Genomic DNA, 18894 nt, shown 5'->3' on the forward strand with positions numbered 1-18894 from the left:
TTTACAACCACAAAGACGTATATATATATTTTCATAAAAAAAAGCCTTTATAACCTACACGAATGCAAATAAATTACACTATCAACTATCATACACATGAACCTGTGGATATACTTTATGTCTATGAAACGTTTGATCTTGTCCTCACTTTTGAATTGAATGTCTTTAATATTTCTAAAGTGACATTGTATGCCTACCATTATGATTCCTGATTGTTTGGCGAAAGAACGAGTATCTGTATCTATCTGCACTGGAATCTCTCTCCCTTATCTTATCCTTCTGGTCTGATCTACCCAAGTAGTGTGGGGCAATAATAATTCCTTTGGTGCCAACTTCTTCGTTTCTATTGATTTCTATTGCACTTTTTGCATCCCTCTCCTCAATCACGTCTCGATAACCTCCAATGAATCTTCATCTTCTTGCATCTACATGTACAGCTAAGTTTCCGAGTGCTGTATGGTGGTTCCTCGTGGCTATAAATAAACATCTGCTACATGATAGGTATGCTCCATTGTTTGGTATTATCATCATCCTAGGTATTTCAATCCTAGGATTGGTTTACTACAACCCTCCATTCTTCCCTATTTAGTGTTGATTGTCTCACCCTGTGATACCTTCTCTATGTTAGGTCCTTTTTAATTCGTCTTATGTACATGTCTCTTGGTCTGCCTCGTGGCATCTTCCCTTCTATATTTTCTTCTATTATACTCCTGATTGATCAATCCATTGAGCCTCAATGTGCGTCCAATCCATCTATTTCTTCTTTTCTGTAGAGTACTCCATGTGGCCCTATCCTCTCCTGCTCTTCTCTATTCTTCCTCTTTCCTTACGATGCCTGTCCATTTAATCTTCAGCATCCTCCTCCTGCGCCATGTTTCGAAGGCTTCTATTCTTAGCTGGTCCGCTTTTCCAATGTTCCAAGTCGGGGAACCATAGAGCGAGCGCCATGCTCAATACGAAAGTCTCGACGAATGGCTTCCTTGCTTTTCCAGCCTTAGGTTCTTTGAACATACTAATTAATTGCCTCTTCTTCATGAATGCGTTCTCAGCGTGGGCTACTCTTTGCTCGATGTCGGTCGAACTTCCTCCATCCCATGTTATACTACTGCTGCCCTAATAGATGGAGGATTCCACTTGCTCTAGTTTCACCCCTCGAATTGCGATACCTGCATTCAGATTCTCTCTTCCACAAACTAGGATATTAATTTTCTTCCTGTTGATTGTTCATATTATATTCCTCCAGTACTTGATCCGTGTGCATACACAACGGTTGTTCATTAAAGCGTAACTGCCATTATGTTGTACGCATTGCCTAAACTTCCTCCTAATTACCCTTCATGTTTTCATTGGGAAGGAGGAGGATTATACATGTACTTTTGGACGGCGTGAGTGCAAGTGGAAATTACGGAAAGTTGAAGAATTACTTAATGCAGGGCAAACGAGAGGAAGTCCTTGAGATAAGGCAGGAGAGAGAAAAGTCGATAGGGAGCGTCCGAAACCCACCCTTGAAAGGACGAATGAATTGGTACCATTCCGTTCGACCCGTCACCTAAGAGGATGCCGTCCCGACGCGAGACCGCTTTGTTTGGCAACACCCCGACCATCCCTCCCTCTTCCTCCTCTCTCTCCGCCCGCTCTCGCACTGCGCACAAATAAATATGAATACCAATCGATGGTTCAGGGAATAAAAAGGAAGAAACCTGACCGTTTGTCCCCAATCTAAATCCCTAAGATTATCGATCCCGCCTTCGAGAGTTCGATGTCTTTCAGCTCCATGGAATGCTGCGTTGTTTTTTTTGCCTGATCAAAGCATTCAATTGGGACTCAGAAGGAGTTTTTAGGAGGGGATTAGGGGGGCAGCAGATATTGGATAAAATCAGGAAGAATCGCGTCGTAATAGGGGTGCCTCCATTGCAGACATGCCCTATTATTTACAATAAATTCGGCATGTATCATTTACGACACTTTTTTCCAGTGAGAAGAGATAAAAATATATTCTTGGACAAAAAGCAAATGACTAAGGTTTTAAAGATTTAAAATATTGTAAATTTGCCTATAATCGCATAACTGTAACGGCTTAACCGTAGAACGGTATCGGGGGTGAATAAACATCCCAGAGAGGGTTGAAATCTCGCGCCAAACGAAAAAGGCTTACGCTAGCGACTCGGGTGACCTTTACCATAATTCACCTCAATGTGTCACGTGATTCTACTCTTAAAAAAAACGAAAAAAAATAGCCCCCATAGGACTCTCATTGTCATAATGGTTGCGGGATACGAATTTTTGAAAGTTGTCACCCCACGTTACCAGAATAGAGTGAAAAAATAGCGTTACCGTTCTGCGGTTGAAATTCATATTTTTTTGCATATATTTTTTATCTAAAATTTCCAACGAATAAAACTCTTTCTGGCGTGAATTGGTGGAAAATCTTCATATTTATTTACGACCTAGGTTTCGTTAAGGTATAACATCTTCCGACTGAATATGTTTTACCATTACGAAAACCAGGTCGTAAATAAAAAAATGTCCTATGCAGAAAAGCCAAGTTAGTTATTTCTCAATTTTCCACGATTATTTTTCAATAACCCACGAATATGTCCACTATATTGGAGATGTCAAAGCGAAGCCTTCAATTTGTTACCGACATAATAAAATGGATATAAGTGTTGAAATATCAAACCACCGAAACACCGAACATAAATGACCAAAGTATCGCATTACAATTTAATACCATCCAATTACAATTGCGATGTTCGTATGAAAAGTTTCAGTAACGATTTTTTGCTGACGTGTTCGTGTGGTGCTGAATTCAGACCGCGTCGGTTAAGTGAGCGTAGATATCGTATTGGCATTGATAAGGCAGTGGCAGTATATGCACCATTATCACTAAACATTTGGCAATGGGAAAGATCTGTCCTAGCTACACTCGTCCCGAAGGTGTTTGGACGGACGAACAAAACAGCTGAGTCGAGTGTCTGCTTGGGAAGACTTTCTTTAACAACATCGCGACGATTCCCCAACACCCTTGCAGTCCCGACTTTGGCCAGACCAGCAGACTATTTCCTGTCCCCAAAATGAAATCCTCCCTCAAAAGACACCACCATCGGACCCTGAGCTAAGCCGTCAAAGAAGCCTGCACGCGTACCCTTAAGGATCTCCTTCCGTAATCCACCTACCGGGAATCCTTCGAGTCGTGGAAAAGCCGCTCTGGAAAAAGTGTATGTCGACGCTCAAGGGATGTACTTAGAAGAATTTTGAAGCATTATAGCAATATCTGAAATAAATATTTTTTCACACTTTTTTCAATTATTTTTATACAAACTATTCATAACATACAGTGAAGCAATAAAATAATTTATTCTTTTTTATCCTATGAAATAATTACATTTTTCTCATTAATATTCCATATTAATCTACACACGTAATAATAGTCCTCAAAATAGCAACTACCACCGTTTGTAAAAACCGATTTGAATAGGCACCCGAAACGCATTCCTAGCATAACAGTCTGCACCGTAGGAACACAGTAATGATGTAAATATGGACTTGTTATGCCTAAATCCACTCAGAATTTTAATATATTTTTTATCTTAGGGCTATAATATTTCGTAGAGCGCACGTCTGCCCTGAATACGCCTCTGAGGACGCTTTGCCACCACGTTGGTTCGTATCGCAATATCTTTTCGATTGCCAACCCTTCAGATTTTTTCATCGAGTCTTCTTCCCCTTTCCAGCCTCCCCCTCGTGCTATCTTAATGAAGATATCCGAGCGGCCGGCGTTTCTTCCATTTTTTCTCATCATCTGCCCTTTGGGCGGACCTACTGTATCTTTGAAGAATAATCAAATTGAAAGAAGAGGGGATCAAATGAGTGGAAGTCGGAAAATATTCATTTCCTTGGCTTGATGAATATTTGCTCGAAGCGGGCGAAACGAGGAGCTTTGCTTGGGCGAAATTTACCTCTGCGAAAGATTCCCTCCTTAACTTCCTTCCTTTCTTGAGGAAATTCTCAATGGTTCGAGATTAATCTCGACGGACTACTCCTATGCTCCAATTCTTTTCCCCAAATAGATTCATCGTTATGGTGCGGTGGTGCGTGCTACCGTATTCTCTTTAATTCCTTGACCCGTCTTCCATTCCCGGGCACCACAAAACGTTTCTTCTTCGCCTTGGTGCTTGCTTGCCCGTGGTGTAATTTTATTTGATTCCACATCTCTGGAGATGCCAAATATTCAACAATTTTAAATGTATTTCCGTTCGACATCAACGCTGATTTTTAATGACTCCATAATGTGCAGGGTCAGTTCCAAAATTAATGCAATTATTTTTTTAAAATTCATTTATTGAACAGATTTTCACAAACACTTAAAATTCTTCAAAGTAACGTCCTTGGGCCTCTACACATTTTTTACAGCGACTCTGCAATGATCGGTACGCGCCCTGGAAGGTGTCTTCGGGGACCTCTCGCAAGGTCTTCGTCACGGCTGATTGGATCTCTTCTATGGACGAATAACGGGTTCCTTTCAGGGCTGCCTTAATCCGAGGGAACTAAAAGAAGTCTGCTGGGGAGAAGACAGGACTACACGGGGGTAGTGGCAGAGTTGGCACCTGGTGTTTGACCAGGAACTCGCGGAATCGTAGCGCGGTGTGGAAAACACCTTGGGCACGAGCTCGGCGCACACTTTCCTCATCGCTAAATCTGCTGTAACAATGCGAAACACAACAGTAGACGACTAGTTCAGTTAACTGGCAACCATCCTGACACTCAATCGACGGTCAGAGTCCAAACAATCGTCGAACACGAGTCATATTGTTGTCGGTTATGCTGTTTGACGGTCGCCCAGAGAGCGTTGTTCGTCGTGAACCTCTTCCCTCTGCCCTCCTTCAAGGCCTTTTAACCACCTCCTTTAACTTGCGAGCGGGACAGAGCAGAGTCCCCGTAAGCCTAGCAAATTATTTTGTTAGTATCCCCGAGGGATTTTTTCAGTTTAGCACAAAACTTAGTGATCGCGTAACTTTGCACGATTGTCCATACCATTTCTTCCGTGACACGGTCGGCGCGCAGAGTTTTACAATGACTAACGTCCTCCCGCTTACACAGCTTGGAGAGCACTGAGACCGGTTTCACGGCAAAGGTTAGCGTCCCCACCCCTTCCACACACTCCAAGTGGTTCGATCCCACTCTGCTGCCAATAGGAGCGGCGCGGGAATTTCATTTGCGTCACTTTTGGAACGCACTTAGTATATCAATCTTTGTTATACTTTCAATTATCTCTGCATTAGCACATATTTGTGAACGCGCTGCCTTGAGTATACGTGTGAGAAGAGGGGGGAGTGGTGACCTCTACAGTTTTGAGTACAATGCTATATGTAGCGAATATAACGATCACTATTAATAGAAATATTCCCTTCCATCTCACCATAATGGTCCACTGGACCACTTCAATAGTCAATTAGTTAGATGCCCTAAGCCTTAAGTCACGGTTGATCAATTTAATTCTCATCAGAAGAAGCCCATGGAAACAAATATTATGGATCAAAACGTCACGGACGAAATCAAAGTTTAGCCTAATATGCAAATGTGCTTTTTCAGTATTTTTGAGAAAATCTTAGGGTATACACCATTAAATCAGTAGTAAGGTAGAAAAATCAAGAATTTTTCAGGTACATTTTATTTTTAACCATTCGAATGAAGATATGGATTCCTTTCAAAAGATTTTAATAACAATTTTACAGCTGCTAACGTGTTTCAAAATAAATGACGGGACTTTAAAACCTAGCAGTTTTTCAGACACTTACATTATAATTTATGCATCATATATAAGAGAAATTCAAACAGTTTTGTTGGTACGACTGCGTATGCACTGTTTTTTTCTGTCGTCCGCTAGAGAGCGCTAGTTGCAAAGGGAGCGATTAGTGAACAGAGTGTGTTTTGCAATTGGCAAGGACTGAATCTGTAGTTAGAGTGGACCCGATCTCTCACGTCTTGTGATTTTTATCTTTGAGGGTTCACGAAGGACCATTCATGCATATGCCTCTGCTACCAGCTGACCCACCCGACTTAAGAAACCGGATTGAGGCAGTTGTGATAACAATTACTCCTGATTACACACTGATCAAGGTTTAAGAAGAACTCACTGATCGACTCCATGTGCGGCGTCTGACAAATGGTACTCACATTGACCACTTTTAGGAAAAGCTATATGAGTTGCTTTTTCATTTGATGTCCAATTAATAATTGTGCGTTAAATTTAATAAACACTGCAAAGTCTTAAAACCACGATATTCATTACTCCAATATTCATTTGATACAACTTGCATTTTCACACAGGCGATTTTTCATGTGTTTCCGGTAATCGAACATAATCTTTTAAGACATCTTCAGTATGAAGTGAAGGGATTACATATATGAATAAAGTAGAATCAGTCCTTTTTTACCTTTATTGCTTGTATCATCCATGAGCTCTTTGGAATTATTCAGATTATTTTAATATTAATGAACTTGGAGAAAGGGAGAATTTTCGCGATAATGGCCCGTAATTATTTAACGTTAACTGAGCGAGAGAAAATTATAATTCTGTTTCTTCCAGATGCGTCCAGTCATGGGCGGTTTTTTCTCTGATGCTTCAGTTTCCCGGCAAATCGAAAAAAATAGTAGCCCAAACAAAGGTTATTATTTTTCAGTAGATACCACTTTTTTAAATGCCTCTGGATATAGACCACACAATCATATCTACATATATTATTAATCGTAGAATTCAGATCAGCGTAGTTTTTTTATGGCTCCAACACCTAATCACTGAAAAAATTTCTAAAGCTTACATAAGACTGCTCTAAATGAGTATGTACTTCTAAACCTGCATTATACCACAATAGACGTAATACACATTCTCTAATCATTCCCAAACACGCCCTTGCCTCTCTCATCATTCCCTCCAGCAATTCACGCCTCCCTCTCACTGCTCCGCCTCGTCACCGTGTCCAGCATTCCATCTACATCCAATTAATACCCCGCAAGAGCGCGTGGCGGGGGGTGTTAGGACACCACCCGTAATTAAGAGAGAAAAAAACCGCATGCAAAAGCCACAAATGTAAACTATCTGCAAACAGAGCATGGTATACACTCATGCAAGAACACATACACCCCATACACATGCAAACACTCAAACCACCAACTAACATACAAATGCACCTACAAATACACCATTGCCAATCAATATAATATTCCCTGCACCCATTTTTCCTACCCTCTTAAAATGTCTCCCAATAACCTTCGTCTCTCCTCCACTACTTCTTCATATCCACCCATTTTTCATCCAATTACTCACCGACATCTCAAAAGCGTCCATCCCGCGGTTATTCTTTGGCCTCATGCCTCAATGGCCAAGACTGACTACATTAAATAATACTTCCTTAAGCCGTAAAAGGGTTTTTACACAATTGTAAAAGGAAGAAAAGGAGGGAATATTGAGATTAATGCGGCGATTTGCGGGAAAAGTTATTTCCTCGTCAGTGATATCAGACCCACATTACAAATACTAATACGTTCACAGCTGCACGGGGGGGAAAGAGGGTGGTGTTCCCGAATAGTTTTAGCAGGTAATAAATCCTATTGCCATGGACTATATTTGGGAACATACAAATACACACACACAGTCACACTGGTCAACCTAAAGCGGTATTTGCTCCATTGTCTAGTTTCCGAGATGTGCAGTACTTCGCTCCATATCAATTCGTTCACTAATATTTTCTTTTCGTCTTTATTTAAAATGCCCGTCATTCCCTACCTCTTTATAAAATCTTCTCTACACATCAAAACCCCCCTTTCAATCTCTTTCGTACTTTTCCCACATTCTTCTAGAACGCTTTCTTAGTACTGGTGCATTTTCATATCGGCCCCATTTTATTTCCCCGCAACTTAAATTTTCTGCTCAGCCATAATATTTTTGGACATTTTCATTCCTTCTTTCCTTTTGCCTCGAACACTGATTTTTTCATGCGTTATACAATAATATTGGAATCCCTGTCCGATTAACTAACTAATGATTAATCAATAAAACTCGCCCCTTAGCAACCTTGCTTTGATCAACTGAAATATATTGATCGATGGGAAACTTCTTCAAACCGCAGCTAAAAGGTCACAAGACCCAGGTTTTTTACTGCCTTGCAAGCCACCACTAGGGTGTGTGGCAGGGGGTGAATACACGCCAGACTAATTTTGACCCGAATATTGCCGTCGGACAAGGTTATTCTGATCCCTTATCGTTCATGGCAAAAATGACATTTTCATCTGCATTTACCCTCACTAATTTTATTGACATGATCTCTCCTACCGTAGTACGGTTGGGGGTAATAATTCATTTTCAATATCACTGCTAAATAGACGTCCTTCCCATTTATGCAAGAGCTTCGATCTGTAATTTAACATCCGTTCCAATGAGTGATTCCAAGCCTAGCTGCTCTAATACAGGGTCGCACCCAAAGGTGGTAGGACTGATTTTCTCTGGCGCGAACGGAGCGGTGGAGGGGGGTCTGCCTGGCAGGGTAAGGTGGAGGGGGCTCTTAGCAACAGACCAACACCAACCTCAGTCGCCTGCGGGCTGTCGTTGAGTGAGGACACCGTTTTTAGTGAAGCAAGTTTTTTGAATGTCGAAAAACATAATGAATCTGAATTTAGAGCAACGTTATTCCGTGAAGTTTTGTGCGAAACTCGGGAAGACGGCCACTGAGACCCTCGATATGATCAAGCAGGCTTATGGGGACACTGCCTTAAGCCGTTCCACAGTATTTGAATGGCACAAGTTGTTTAAAGAGGGTAGGGAGCTCGTTGAAGACGACCATCGCTCCGGACGGCCGTCGACGGCAAGAACCGACACGAATGTGGACAGAGTGAGGACACTGCTGAACACAGACCGACGCTTAACCAGTGAAGAAATTGCGGACCAGTTGGGTCTGTCTGCATCCAACGTCCAACGCATTATTTCACAGGATTTGGCCATGCGCAAGGTGTGCGCCAAGATGGTGCCGAAAATTCTGCCATGGCGCGCTCGTCGTCAGACCGCTCCTGGCCAAAAACGGCGTTGCCACGTTGCCGCACCCACCCTATTCTCCCGATCTGGCACCACCGGACTTCTTCTTCTTCCCCCTGATGAAAAGACAGCTCAAGGGACGACGTTTTGACTCGATAAAGGCCGTTCAAGAGGCTTCTACGAGGGTCATCAACGGCATCCCCGAAGAAAATTTCCAGCGGGCGTACGGGGAATTTGAGCAACGTTATACTAAGTGTGTAGCAGCTCAAGGAGCATACTTTGAAGATTATTAAGTCGATGTAAGTATATCGTCAGTAAAATTCTTGTCAAAAAATCAGTCCTACCACTTTTGGGTGCCACCCTGTATACGTTACTAAGTTTATCAATTATCGTACGACGTTTTACAAATCTAGCTCCCCTACGCTGAATGGCAGCAGTTTCAGTTTAGCATTAGCACGTCAAGTGATCCTAATGCCGAACGTCACCCGATGATGACGCTAATGCATTGCAATATGGGTCTTGTGACTCTGTGGCCGTGGTTCTGCAAAGGTGTCCCATCAATGAATAAATAAACTTGATCATCCGCGACTGTCAATTAATGATATATCGCGTCCCCGGCAGCGTGTGTCCTTCCCGTGAACCCCGCCGGCCCCGGTGGAGAGATTCACGTCTTCCCGGGAGTTCAACGCCCTCGCGCAGAGGACGAGGAAGCCTTGGTTCTCGCAGCAGAGTTGAGACCCATCTCCCGCGGAGCCACCTGCACAGTTTCCAAAGAGGGGCAAACAAACAATGGGCTATGCGGGGAGCACCCTCTCCCTCCTGAACGAAGGAAGAAATGAGCCATCTTTATGCGCATATATACGTCTTCGGCGCCTCTTCGCTTTCCTTTCCTCCTCGATAAAAAAAGCAAGGGTTGAAGAGGCTGCCTCGGGCATTTCTTCCCCCATCCCGCCTTTTATTTTATGCATTCCGCCTCCAGTCGCACTTTGGCGAAAGGTCGTCCCTCGCCTCGTGCCGCTGTTGCTCCTGTGGTGATTGATGGTTTACTGCTGGGGAGTGACGAATGGATAAGTTTCCATTCTTGGATTGGCTCGCGAAACACGCGCATCATGATCAGGGCGAGATACTAGTGCGAGGATTGATTTGTGATTTCGAAGAGGCATTGAGAAAATGTCGATTCATACATATATAAACCATATGCATAGGAGAGGTGTAAGGCAGGGTTGCCCATTATCACCGTTGCTGTTCAACCTGTATGCAGAGGAAATGATTAAAGAGGCATGGGAAGAACTGGAGGTAGGAATGAAAGTGGGCGGGGAATTCGTGAAATCAGTTAGGTTTGCTGATTACCAAGCTTTACTTTGTCAGTCAGCCAAGGGGTTGCAACCATTGCTGGGTGAATTGGAATTCAGTGCGACCGGTATGGGATGAAAATCAATATTAATAAAACAAAGGTTATGCGATTTTCTAGAAAGAAAAAGGCCAAGCTTAACATTAAAATAGGAGGGCAAAAACTAAAGCAGGTAGAACAGTTTACGTATCTCGGAAGTGTTTTGGACCAACACGGTCAAAGTAGTAAGGACGTAAGGAGAAGAATTGCGCTAGGCAAAGAGGCTTTTACAAGGAGGAGGGAGTTGATGACGGGGACGTTGAGTTAGGATATTAAGAAAAGACTCTTACAAACTTTGGAGCTTAGCTATGTACGGCGCGGAAACGTGGTCATTGAAGCAGGAGGATAGACGTAGACTGGAGGCTTTTGAAATGTGGGTGTGGAGAAGAATGGAGAAGGTGAAATGGACCGAGAAGGAAACAAATGATGAAGTAGTAGGCATGGTGGGCGAGGGGAGGGGTTTTTTTTGGAGAAATCCTAAGGAGGCAGGAAAAAATGGATGAAGGACCTATTGACTGGCAGTGGGATGTTGACGGCTGTGATGAGGCGAATGCAAGGCAGACGTGGAAGGGGCAGGAATAAGATAGGGATGTTGGACGGGATGAAGGGATAAAGGAAGTGCACAGAGTTGAAGAGGGAATTGTCGTGGAGAAGGATGCTTTATTACCAGTTGGTGGCTCAGACGTGTATCCGCGGGAAGAGTACACTCCGGAATTAAGAAATTATTCCGTAAGTAATTATGTCTTTTGAGTTTCAGCCACAATGAACATTTAATTCTGTAATTTTCTCTCGATGGCATGGAATCCTAATCACCTACAATAAAAAATTAGAATCAATGGATTGATGATGTAAATAAATTATTGGAAATTAAAAGCAAACTCGATGATAAGGAGAGAATTTCGGTATTCTGTGTACCTGAGCAATGGAAAATATTTCATTCGAAAAGCACTTTATACTGATGGTGTAATTGCATATTAAAGTCTTGGAAACTTTTGAAACAATAGAGGGAATCCGAATCCTGAATATTTTTATGCGCCTCCTTTTTAATTGCATTAATGTTACAATGGCTGGTGGGACCATGTCGCATTTTCTAACATTATCCTTTGATTATAGTCTCTTCTGGAGTCTGAATTAGTTGTTACAATGCTGAAAGTTATTGACAAAGCGACGGATATTCGTTAAGCCAACGTAAATGCAAACGTAAGAGGTCGATTGGTAATGATAAATGCAGCCGCTCACACAAAAGATAATCCACTACTGTACGGTTTCACAAATGTCAATTATTGCACGAACTCACGCGAAATAGAATTTTTTGTAGAATCAGTGACACTTCCCACTTCGCAATTGCTTAGTACACGTATTACATGTATACTATGCTATTTACATAATCATTCCTATTTCAACTCAGTTCAGGAAGAATTTTCTGTTGTATTGTCAATGGTACGTATCTGGCTCATTTAGGGTAATCCTGTCAAATTTTAACATCGGAACATTATGAAATGTTTTTACAACAGTATTTTTATTTAATTGAGAAATACCTTCCCTGTTTTAATTTAATATTTAACATAATAGTCTTAGACCAAGCTAAACACAATATTTGCATCAGTAGCATTAATTGGTGCTTGTACTTAATGATTAATAGCAACGGTTTGACTGTTTAAACGAAGGCTGTCCAGAATGTAACTCAAGTTTTGAAATAAAATATGAACCTAGTGACAAGACAAAGTTTTATCATGTACATTTGAAAGGCACCTCCTTAAATTGACTTCTAAATAGCCGCCATGGAAATTGAGGTATTTATCAATACGATACACAAGATTTTCAATTCCGTCTCTGAATAAATTTGCCATTTTACATTTTAACCGCTTGTTTTTACACCAGCATGCAATTCTGCGTCACTGTCGAAGCGCTGGGTTGTAAGCCACGTCTAACGAGATATCGGTAGTCGTAAATCGGCGATTTTCACCGTTGAATGTTTTCGTTGATTTTCACCGTCAGTTCTTAACTGTCACCGCGAGGCCAGGCCGACCAGTGTGGTGTCCTCGTCGTGAAAATTGGTGCTGTGGCCATCTTTAAACTGAGAATGCACCACTGCCTCACTCCACCGCCTTCACTCATTACTATTCCATCTCCGTACACACTTTACGCAAAGTCGCCTATGAATTCCAATTGGTTTGTGTCAGTTTTTCGCCAGTGAAAACCTAATCACAGATGGCAATTCACCACTCGCGGGATTTTCTATAGCAGCGCACATTTTAAAAGTTCGCAATTTGAGCAAAGTATTGAAGAACCACAGTCTGCTCACACTATACGACAGCAGGATACATTCATAGTATAGGGGCGTTTTGACGCCATGATGGTGGCTCTAGCCCTACTCACCGCCACGCGCTAGGCCGAAACGTAAGTTACTTTCTGGACAGCCCTCGTATTTGCACCGGACAAACCGGTTATTCATAACACCTAAACGCCCCTTGACAGATCCCCTTCTATCATTACATATTTATTTTCATACCAGATGACAATTGAACTCGTCTGAAAAAAGAGCAGTAGGCGGGCAAACATTAAAGGCCATTGCGACATTAGCCCACCCTCCTCCCCACGCCAAGGAGAAAGTTTCACTGCAAAGGCGTAGGGCTCGGCGTATTTTTTAGTGGACATAGTATATGGAACAAATATTGCCATGTCACTCTTGGTATCGTCAATTACGGGCCTACAAGCCACGGTGAAGGTTCCGAACGTTTCACAACACGTTTAGCGAGTCCGCATCTGTTTTCAGCATCCCGTTGTCCATTTCGACATCGTCTACGCGAAAATGGGGAAGAGCACGTGGGTTCGCACTGTCCTCCAAGACTCCCTGTTGGTCTGGGAGAGCAGCAAATGCTCCCTGAGGCACCTTGAGGCATCTCGTCCCGCTCATCTAGCGACAGGCTGAAATCTGGCAATCCGCCCATGCTAAAAGCTGAGAACACAATTCCGATTTACACTCCAAATGTAGAAAATGTTGGAAATCTCGAACTCCAATTGCCTGGATGGCATGTTCTGGATATCATAAAGGACTCAATCAGGATTTGAATAGCCTCGTTGGAAATTAAAATCGGTCCAGGCACTCCCACTGGCGTGAGTCGTGGATCACTCCACAAAAAGAGCAAAGAGTAAAGTACCATCTGTGGTAAACAAGATGCCATTTTTTCGTTAAAAATCGATTTAAAGTGAAGACAGTGGAGTGTATATTAGGCGAAAAATATTTTTATATTTCGCTCTTAGTCATTTTTTCCACGAAAGATAAGGAATCAGGATGACATTGTCCAACCACAGTGGCGTCATATTCTGGTCAAAATTAGTCCGTTGTGTATTCACCCCCTGCCACACACCCTAGCGGTGGCTTGAAAGGTACATAAATGTTAAATTATCAAATAACCTAGTGTGTTCCGTTGTCTCATTTACCTTTGGTTATTGTCCTTTTCTCTACTTAGAGCTTAGTGGAGAAGTATATCCCACTTAGATAACTTAGGGCGTGGACCATGTCATGATCTTTCTCATTTGAATTATTTTACAGGATTATGTTGTTGCTAAAATTTAAGAAAAACTTCATTTTTGATGCTGAATGCCTGGTGTGTAATCACATCAGGTGTGCACCCTGCCACACACCCGAGCGGTGGCCTTCACCATGCACCATGCACATTAGAATAGTTACCTCTCGCACTACCTCAGATGATCACATCAATGTTACTCTCTTCCCATCATGCCACTCACTCCCAAATACGATCGATGATTCGTGTTTGCTGTGGAAACAATCCATCTGATACAGCACTACGATAAGAATATGACGCTGTCATACTTGTGAAAAATGCGAGTTTAATTGCCGTTATTATTTTTTTGCATTCATGATCGCCTAATGGCTAAGGAATATGTTGTATGGTCATACCATTCGTTTACGTAATATGCACAGCTATTACTGACTCAGAATGTTGCTATTATTGTGCTATGGTTCATGATTGCGTAATCAAATGTACATGGAAAGCAACAAATGATATGTGCTTAGACATCCATTGTAAAATCAAGTGGATAAATAACGGTTACGGCGACTAAACTTACAGTAGCGAAACAACATTTGGTGAATTAATTCCTTACCTCGCCGATGGCGTGGCTCTCCTTGTCTGTGAAGGTCTCCCTTCATTCGAAGGATAGCTTAATCGCGAAAGTGATTGTCACAGCGTGCAGATATTTCATTCCTCCCCCGAGGGATCCCAATGATCTTCTCACTCTCAGAACGAAGACTTCCTATGATGGACAGCACAAAAGAATGCACAATTTGTGGTTGGAATCATATCCGGAGGTCCACACACACCTCGTGCTGTATGTATACCTTCTCCCAAATGCAAATGCACCCTGTAATTCTGCCAAATGTTTCTCATTACCTTTGTTTCATATACATTGATTATCATTCCATCCTTACCTCATTGATTTTGCCACGCCCACAGCATGGCTGTCAACTCTAATCTGGCTGAGCAACTGCCTGCTCATCCGCTAATTCAACTGTTTTTATTTATGGTTTCCTCGCCCTCTTTAATTTATTTATTTTCAAGGAGAATCAGGGAGATTAGGTGTAGAACGGATAGATTTAAAATGTCCTTTTTCCTCGAACCATTATTTATTTATAAATATATACTCTGCAAGCCACCGCCAGGGTGTGCGGCAGGGGATGAATACACACCAGACTAATTTTGACCCGAATATGACCCTACTGCGGTTGAACAATGTTATTATGATCCCCTCTCGTTCGTGGAAAAAAAACATCTTAAATCTATCTGTTCTATACTATATCCCATTAATTTTATAGACATGATCTCTCCTACCATTGTACGATGGGGGTAATAATACATTTTCAACATCACTGCTAAAGAGACGCCCTTCCAATCTATGCAAGAGCTTCAATCTGTAATTCGATCCCTCGCTCCGTGAGTGATTCCCAGCCTAGCTCCCTCAATACCTTGGATACGCTGCTTAGTTTATCATAACAACGTTTTACAAATCTAGCTCTTCTCCCTACGCTGCACGCGATCCAATTCGATAATTAATCCAACTTTGTGAGGATGCCATATACTTGCAGCAAATGCGGTGATTGATTGTGCAGGCAGCATGCGGTTGAATGAAACGGGGGGTTTAAACGAGCAGTGGCCTCGCATGAGTTCGCCCATGATCGAACGGTGCGGCACGGAAGAACGTTTTACAGATCTAGCTACTGCAATCCTCACTCCCATCTCTCTCCATGCCTCTTTTTCTATTTCCTCGGCGTGTACGCCGGAAATTGGGTTACAATGGACTCTCTTTATTTAATAATTGGGGTTCGCACGCACCCCTACCGTTTTGCCCGATTTTTTGTTGTGCAAGGTGACCTCCATAGTTCCACTTTGTATCGAATAACCGAGAGTCTACTTCTCATTCAATCTATGCACATCTTTGTTCATCATTGAATTTGCGTTGGTGACATTTTTTACTCTCCCGGCGAAACGGTATTACAAAATCTCGCCAAAATTTGACGAAAGTTTTTGATGAACCTCTCGAATCTGGAGCCGCTAATATTTCCCAGCCCGCGATCATCTTCGTTTAGCGAACAAGAAAGATGGCGAAACCGTTCGCAGAGTTCGTCTCTTGGCGCCTGGGGTGATCGTGGCATTCTCCCTTCCCTTTTCCCTCTTCGCTCTGTCTCGGAATTTCCTCTGCCTCCTTTCCCCGGGCCGATGGACCCTTTCCCCACGTGGACGGGCGGCCCATCGGACGGTTCCTCGATAAAGCCCCGCCTTGCGGCTCAAATCGCCGCAATTAACCCAGTTTCGCTTTCGGAAACTCGCGACAGACGACTCGCGCACGCGCACTCGCTAACAAAGCCAGCTCGTCGTTGGACAGCGACGGAGCGTCGTTTAATTTCGCCCGAACGTTTCGTATGAGTTGATTACAGGTCTATCACCACGCGGCCAATTTATAAATTTCGTCAAAGTCAATTGGATATCACGCTCACTGGATATTATTCACCTCGGCAGTTTCGCCTAATTTAATATGCTTTCTCTTTGGCAAAGGAACCGAGATCATTTGCGATCAAAACGTTTGCGTGAGAAGGTCTCGGTTATTTCTTTTGGATGCGGATCCGTTAATTTGTCTCTTGATCTCGACTTATGATAATCACTTGCATTCAAATTAAATCGGGCAATAATATTTGGGAAGATCGCAAATTCTCCTCTGTCCCTTGCATGCATGCTCGGCGCAACGAATCGAGCATAGTTTGAAATTGGTCCAATGGGTGATCGACAATTATAATGTACTTCTGTTTGAAAGTTATTGGGACCCTTGATTGTGATGGGCACTGATTGTCCCCGGGTACCAGATGCCCAACCCTAGTTTGGAATAAATTAATTTAAGACATTGAAAAGTTGTTATTAGTGTTGGTTAATCATGTTCCGGCTTTAATGTGCCACGCTTGAAATTTCTCCTTTTTTTGTATGTTTAAAAGGCACAATTACCAATAATAATAGGCAAGTCAAATCTCTGAGATTCAATTCGCGAAGCAGTTGGAAAATTTGGGTCAAATTTAAAAATTCGATTTGTGGATTCCAATGTCACTCACGTCAAATATCAAGTGATACAGAATTTGCAATTCCGCCAAAATTTACCTGCGCAAATATTCAAATATTACGTACTGTTTATTTAGGCATCAAGTGCGTGTTTATGTGCTGACAGTTAATATTTTATTGTCACTCGTGAAAAGAAGGCACGTAAATGAATGCGATCATGTTCGAATATTTCTTTCATTCAATATATTTTGAAACTCAAGTATTAACAATTTGAGGCAAAGAGTCACCTTAATCACAATTATTTTGAAAATTCTTCAACATTTTCAAAAATATACTAGTATTTCACGTAAAGTAAACTAAAGCGCAAAACAAATGAGAACCGAGTGCATACAAGGTAGTGGGATTTATTTTATCCCAGATAGAACGGGCGGAGGTTTCCCTGGCTGGGTTCGAGGGAGGGGAGTCTCAGGAAAGGCTGGATGCTGTTGACAATTGGTTCCCAGCCTTTGCGGACTGCGGCTCGTTCGTTTGCGAAACCTCTACAACGTGACGAAGGTACTCTCCGTCATGAACCGATTATTGGAACAGCGCTACGCCATCGCGTTTTGCGTGAAGTTGGGCAATACCGGGAAAGAGACTCGTGCAGCATGCTCAAGGCAGCTTAAGGTGATAACGCCAATTGGTAGATCGGTTGGGTGTTTTTGAGCGGCGCAAGTTGTTACGGGAGGGCAGAGGAGATGTTGAAGACGCCGAACTTTCAGAACGCCCCTGGACCTCGAAAAGTGACGAACATCTGGCAGCGTTGAAGGCTTTGTTAGGCAGGTAGGTAGGTCATCTTTTGGTCACTCATCATCATGAGAATTAAATAAAATCAATTGGATAAGCACTCTAAATTTATTTTAAATATGCTTACAAAGTTCTTAGAAACTGCAAGAGATGCCGAAACAGTGTTTTTAACAGAGGTCCGCTAAATACGGAACACAAAGCAAACATTTTGAAATTGTAAAAATCCCGAATCCCAGTCAATGCGAATGATTTTAACACTTTTAAAACTCTTCCATAATAACCAATATGTTATTTACGTCAGATTACACCAGCTAAACTCTCTTTTTGTGGCTCACGTAGCCATGTTAAATCCATTTCATTGATTAGCGTACCTGACGATGTAAAAACGAATGAATAAGGTAGTTGAATTGTGGAATTCCATTGTGCAGCACAAATTATGGTGGAGTTGACATTGACTTAATAACCCGGTCACCCAGTTTCTTATTTCTCATACCTATTCCCAACATTTCTTCGTCGAGCTTCTTAAAAGGCGCAATACATCGACCTCTCCCGCACCACCTGACCAACAACGACGCATACACCGCGCGTCGATTGTTTTTGCTGAATTGAGTCGCCATAAGTTTCATGTCCATGTGCTGGCCCTTCCTATATTTCAGTTTCTCATGGCATATCTTGGTTTGGAGGATTTTGGCTCTTTTTTTGTTCCTTTTTTCGCAAAACAAATAACTAATTTATTGGGCGAATTAACCCTTGTTTTGAATCAAGTCTTCCTCCGGCATGTACATAAAAGTTTTCACGCAACTTGATAGTTTTCCAACGAATATGTTTTCCTTTTCCCTTCCTCTCCCATATCCTCCCTCGTCATTCACCCTTCCCACCTGGCGCTTGCACCCCCTGCCACTCACCTTAATGGTGAATCGCGGGGTAATTGTGTTGATGTCGAATTGTGGACGGATAATGGTTCGTTTCCTGGATCTGCATCGTCCTCGTGTGGTGAATTTTAATTTCAGGCAAGTGGATATTAAGCCAATAGAATATTTCAAAAAGGAGGATGTACTCGTGATAGCCGAACTAGAAAATGACTAAGTTTTTGCTTTCCGAAACTGTTAGTCGGAAATACT

The sequence above is a fragment of the Hetaerina americana genome, unplaced genomic scaffold (genome assembly GCF_022747635.1).
Source record: "Hetaerina americana unplaced genomic scaffold, ioHetAmer1.1.p SCAF_7, whole genome shotgun sequence".
Lineage (NCBI taxonomy): Eukaryota > Metazoa > Arthropoda > Insecta > Odonata > Calopterygidae > Hetaerina > Hetaerina americana.